Source organism: Triturus cristatus, chromosome 6 (genome assembly GCF_964204655.1).
Source record: "Triturus cristatus chromosome 6, aTriCri1.1, whole genome shotgun sequence".
In the NCBI taxonomy this organism is placed as follows: domain Eukaryota; kingdom Metazoa; phylum Chordata; class Amphibia; order Caudata; family Salamandridae; genus Triturus; species Triturus cristatus.
In genome coordinates, this window is record NC_140589.1 from 678,869,303 (window position 1) to 678,875,302 (window position 6,000).

The 6,000-nt window shown below is 44.7% G+C and overlaps 1 long non-coding RNA gene across 2 annotated transcripts in view; it reads right to left on the reverse strand.

Annotated features, from left to right (window-relative positions):
* The window catches only part of LOC146817724 (uncharacterized), a 370,549-nt gene extending 365,563 nt beyond the window's left edge, over window positions 1–4,986 (reverse strand). The window contains exon 1 of one of the 2 annotated variants that reach the window (XR_014962571.1): window positions 4,824–4,986. This is a non-coding gene — a long non-coding RNA (uncharacterized LOC146817724). Of the gene's footprint in view, window positions 1–4,205; window positions 4,520–4,823 lie in introns of those variants that run through there. The other variant, XR_014962572.1, reaches the window with a different exon arrangement.
* Window positions 4,987–6,000: the final 1,014 nt, after the last annotated feature.

A 6,000-nucleotide genomic window follows, 5' to 3' on the forward strand; every position in this document is an offset into this window, starting at 1 on the left:
TTCCGAACATAGGGAAACTTCAGAACAGGATCCCAGTTAATATCAGGGCATCCCCTTTGGGGAGAGGATGTAGCCTTATGGCTAAAACGGTCGACCTTGAAGCTGGGAAACCGGGTTCGAGTCTCAGCAACGACGCTGAACATCCTGTGATAATGGGCAAATCACTTGATCTCCCCGAGCCTAACAAAAATTAACGTGCCCCTCTGTAACAAAACTTGTGCTCATGTAAAACGCTCTGATACCCGATGTCTCGGGTCTAGTTTGCGTTAAATAAAGCTAAAAAAAAACACAACAACAACAAAAAAGACACACTTTCCAGGTCAAGTACTTACAATTAGCTTCTTGATTGTTAAGCTCAACCATGGGGGGGATCAAAAGAGTAATGCAATCGAGGACTTGATTGTCACATTCTGGTACTGGGAAATAATCAAAGTTGAGACTGCAAAAGGCAGGCAGCTCTACTAAATGTGGGCGGACACTGTACCATCACCACCTTGCCTGTCCCTGAGTGGCTTGATAAATCTAGAGTAATGCAACGTGGTGCAAATCGCTGCATTTGGTTACTCTGCCCCAGAGAGGCATTCCATGGGTGGAGCGTGGGTGGTCCCACACATCCACCCATGAATTTTGGCACATTCCCAGATTTACCATTACTGGAATGTGTAAAAATGCCGGCGTAACACAGAGAAATATCTTTATGTCTCCTTGTATTTTATTCTTTCTTTGTGTGCTGCATTCTGCAGCACACATAAAAAGAGGAATATGCCTCAGAGGATTGTTTTTGGGCCGAAAGGTGTCCCTTTCTGCCTAAAACAAATCCAGCTTACCATGCAGGCACCGCTGCACCATGGTACAAGGTTGCCTACGTTGGTGCTAGGCAGCACATTGTGCGCCAGCACAGGAAATAGACAGGAAAGTGCCATATTATGTTAAATATGGCGCATTCTGCCCTTCTCCTATCACGCAGCAAGGTAAGATGACATGCTGTGCTGTGTGATTTTTCCATAAGTATGCCCCTCAATGTGCTTATAAAATCATAATGCTGATCACATAAACTTATTTCTTTCCCATAACTTCTCCCACGGTGAGTCTTGCGTAGCTGACTGCCTTACTTTCATTCAGCTCCAATCTGTCATTTAGTTTTCTCTAAAGTCATCCCTCATCTCTGCGCCTGGTCTGGTCCAGTTTCTTCCCACTTGCTATCACCATCCCTTAGCACCAGAAATTTGGGAGTAATTTTCATCAGCGTTATTGTGCTAAAAGCCTCCACTACCTTCACTGTGATCAGATTCCAGCTCCTTCACACTTGCTAAATGATTCCTCACCCCCATTCCTTTCACACAGCAAGATGACTCATCAGCAACCTTCTTATCAGCACACAATAATCACTTGGTTGCCTTTTCACACTACGCTAGTCCCTCATGAAAAAGTCAAATTTTCGATCTCTTCAGCCATACACACACACATCCCAATACCGATTTCAGGCAGGATGGTCATCAGTAGTATTCTAAGTTCCATATGGAACCCTCACTCACCTCCTTCTCGCAAACGTTTACCCAATTCCCCCATCCAATATGAGGAGATCCACAACCAACCAATCGTTTTATTGTATCTTGACCTTATCCACTGTATCCTGCTTTTGAGGATAACTCTTGCTAGGTCCCCTACTTTGAAATGCCCTGATCCATAGCCTGCCTGCCCTTCCCTGCAACCACCCTCTACCTACCAACTCTAGTATCCAAAACAGTCCTCAAAACAGACCTCTTCGCTCGGTAGCAAATTTAACATCTACCCAAAGAAGTAAGTCTTCCCATGTGCTCCTGAAAACTGTAAATATGAAACAAATGTTCGTTTTAAGTTTCTTCTCTATAATACCTCTATTATGTCCCATGGTTCATCAGTGATACTCAGCCATTACCTCTTAAATGCAATCCATCCACGCATTTTATGCCTTCATGGTATTAACCTAAACAGCATTTAATATAGAAACGCATTGAATATAAATAAACAGGCAGTCATGCTATTTCTATGAAAGGCCTATCATAAAATAGATTCAAAAGGTTGCTGTCAATCATCCAAGAAACACCGTGGAAAAAATCCAATAAAGTGAAGCTTCAAAATAAATATAATTTGATGTTTATATCACTTTCCAAATGAAACCCTCCATTTATTGTACTCATCCACCCCCTCTCGTATTAACGGATGGTTGTCAATCACTGTGCATGTCAAAACACAGATTTGTTTGCAAATAGAGGCAGCCAGGCACTTCCAGCCTGGCAATTTCACTAACTCCTTGAGAGAAAGACGCACAAGTCTACTCCTTTGACTTTGCACTGGAGCTAAATAGCTAAATGTTTTTTGTGTGTGTATTTCAGACTTACTGTTTTCCAATTTGTCTTTGCTCTGCTTTTGTTTAAAGTGTTAACTGTTTTCCTTGTGTACTGCTGATTACAAAGCACCACCAGCAGATGGTGCTATATTGCCCCAAAATGCAGAACTCCAGGATTTGTGAAGAGAGTCAGCACAATGTCCTGATTGTGAAACCATTGGATTTCTCCATGTAAATGAATCTACTGATGGATAACTGACCTGAGATAGTGACATCAGGGATTTACCTGGATCATATTCCATCAATGGTCCTGTTGACAATTACGTTGTTTCCATCCTTTTTACTTAATTATATGGAGCCAATCTTTTTATGCAGCCTATTCCTTATGATAACCTGTTATATCAACCGCATGGGGGTTGAACCATTTTCTGACATTTCATGGCCTGAGTCAAACTGGTCTATAACATCCCCTGAGTTATAGTCAATAGCAATCAAGTAATCAAGTATTTGTTATCATTTTACCTGATATGTAGTCTTTATGTATTCTCTTAGTCATATCTAGCTGACATTGATTAACTTTATTAATTCTGGTAGGCCATTTTGGGAAGCAATACAGTAAAAATGTCTTGAGGTAATTACACCAAATTTGCTAAAAGGTAAGACCTTTACTCAGAAAGCATGCTTTTTCTATTTGGCATAAATTCGTTCAGCCGTCTTTGAGAAATTTGCTTTCGAAGAGGTAAGTGGGGTTGTTTAAAATGTAGGTATCTTTGAACGGTTGGTCCCGTGGGAGTCCCACGAGACTATAATTTAAAAAAGTAGCACCTTCAATTGGCTTTGGGAGCTTTTTAAATCCTTGGGCCATTTCAGTACCACATGACCAGGACTGGCCTGCAGTCCTAAATTATATGATTGGCCGCTCTTAACAGAATGTTGCGGCAGCCATCACAGGACTTGAGGGCTCGGTCCCTGAGTCCTAAATGTTGTTTATAAATAGGCAACACGGGAGCACGATGGGCAGTCCCTGACCCGAAGGGCCAAATAGCACTGAGGTCCATGGTGGTATTACAGCTGGTACAGGCACAACAGTACCAGCTGCGGTACCCTGGCACCATCCTGCATAGAACAATCAAAAGAACTCCATAAAGTTGGGTAGGCATTTGGGGGCATATTTATCATAGGGTTGTGTCATTTTTGAGCCACGCAAAGGGGTGCAAAATCAAAGCAACACTTAAGTGTAATTTGTAAGAGAGACGCAAGGCCACCTTGCATGGTCCTGAGTGGCTTGATAAATCGAGAGTAATACAACGCAGCACAAATTGCTGCGTTGCATTATTCTGCCCTGGGAAGTCACTCCATTGATGGAATGTACGTGTTCTCACGCATCCACCCATGGATGGATCCTGAAGCATTCCTAGATTTTTGAATACTGGTAGACCTGGAAATGCTTCAGAATGCTGCACCTTCCCAGGGGAGGCGTAACAAGGAGTAATATATGTATTTCTCCTCGTTAATTCCTCTTTCTATGTGTTCTGCATTCTGCTGCACACATAGAAAGGGGAAAATGCCTCAGGGGATGCACCTTCTTGCACAAAAAGAATCCTGCTTACAGTGCAGGAACTCCTACACCAAGGTGCAAGAGTGCCTGTACTGGCGCTAGGCCGCGCATTGTGCGTCAGCGCTGGCAAAAGACAGGAATGTGCGTTATTATGTTAAATACAGCACATTCCTGCAGTTTCTCTGTCACACAGAGCTAATCCCTCGCTGCGGAAGGTAAACACCGGCAATACATAACACAAGCGCCTTCATATTTACTTTTATCTTTGCCTACTGGTATTTTATTGCGCCATATTTTATTCTTACTGTTAAACCTCACCTGATTTCACCTTCCAGTCACTGTCCCCATTCCGCCACGGCTGGTGCCACTTGAGTGGAGGGATGTACTCGGCAGTACCTACTCGCCATACCGCAGGGGAATGAAACTTCACTCACAGGGCCATTCTCTAGACGCCACTCATTTCCTCCCACCTCCCTCCTACATAAACTCAGAAGGGATGTGGCCGTGTAGCTATTCCGGCGCTGCGAAAGGCAAAACACGGTAATACATAACATGAGTGCCTTCATATTTACTTTGATCTTTGCCTACTGGTATTTTATTGCGCCGTATTTCATTCGAACTGTTAAACCTCACCAGATTCCACTTTTCCACATGCGCAACGGCTGGTGCCACTTGAGCGGAGAGACGTACTCGGCAGTACCTACTCGCCATACCGGAAGGGAGTGAAACCTCACTCACATGGCGGTGCTCTAGACGCCGCTCATTTCCTCTTGCCTCCCTCCTACATAAACTCAGATGGGACGTGGCCGCATAGCTAATCCCCTGCTGTGGAAGGCAAAACACGGCAATACATAACACAAGCGCCTACATATTTACTTGATCTTTGCCTACTGGTATTTTATTGCGCCGTATTTTATCCTAACTGTTAAACCTCACCTGATTTCACCTTCCTGCCACTATCCCCATTCCACCACGGCTGGTGCCACTTGAGCGGAGGGACGTACTCGGCAGTACCTACTCGCCATACTGGAAGTGAGTGAAACTTCATTCACGGGGCCGCGCTCTAGATGCCGCTCAATTTCCTCCCGCCTCCCTCCTACATAAACTCAGGAGGGACGTGGCTGCGCAGCTAATCCCTCGCTGTGGAAGGTAAAACGCGGCAATACATAACACAAGCACCTTCATATTTACTTTGATCTGTGCCGACTGGTATTTTATTGCGCCGTATTTTATTCTAACTGTTAAACCTCATCTGATTTTACCTTCCTGCCACTGTCCCCTTTCCGGCACAGCTGGTGCCGCTTGTGTAAAGGGACGTACTCTACTCGGCAGTACCTACTTGCCATACTGGAAGTGAGTGAAACTTGACTCACAGGGCCGCGCTCTAAAAGCTGCTCATTTCCTCCAGCCTCCCTGATACATAAACTCAAAAGGGATGCGGTCAGGTAGCTAATCCCGCGCTGCAGAAGGCAAAATGCGGCAATACATAACACAAGCACCTTCATATTTACTTTGATCTTTGCCTACTGGTATTTTATTGTGCCATATTTTATTCTAATTGTTAAACCTCATCTGATTTTACCTTCCTGCCACTGTCCCAGTTCTGCAATGGCTGGTGCCACTTGAGTGGAGGGACGTACTCGGCGGTACCTACTAGCCATACCAGAAGTGAGTAAAACTTCACTCACAGGGCCGTGCTCTAGACGCCGCTCATTTTCTCCCGGCTCCCTCCTACATAAACTTAGAAGGGACGTGGGTGCGCAGCAGACGCGCACAGTGGTGTGCTGAAGACACGCCAAAGACAAGCTCGTCTGCGCCCGTTGATGCCTGGATGCCATCGGCCACCGGAACCCCTGCCCATTTTCTTCCCTGCCTCCTTTTAATTTGTTTACCGCTAGTCTCTGACTCGCCTATAGTTTTATCTACTACAGTGGCAGTCCATCGCTATTCGAGTTCAGAACTCAAGGCATTAAATAAACAATTTTTGGTCACTCCCCATACTAACCCTATGCCAACCCCTTTATTATCTTTCTCTTGTAATTTAGACACAGAACCTGGCGCGCCGATGGTTGGTGATATAGAACATGCCACCACTGAATCTGCCCATCATTCC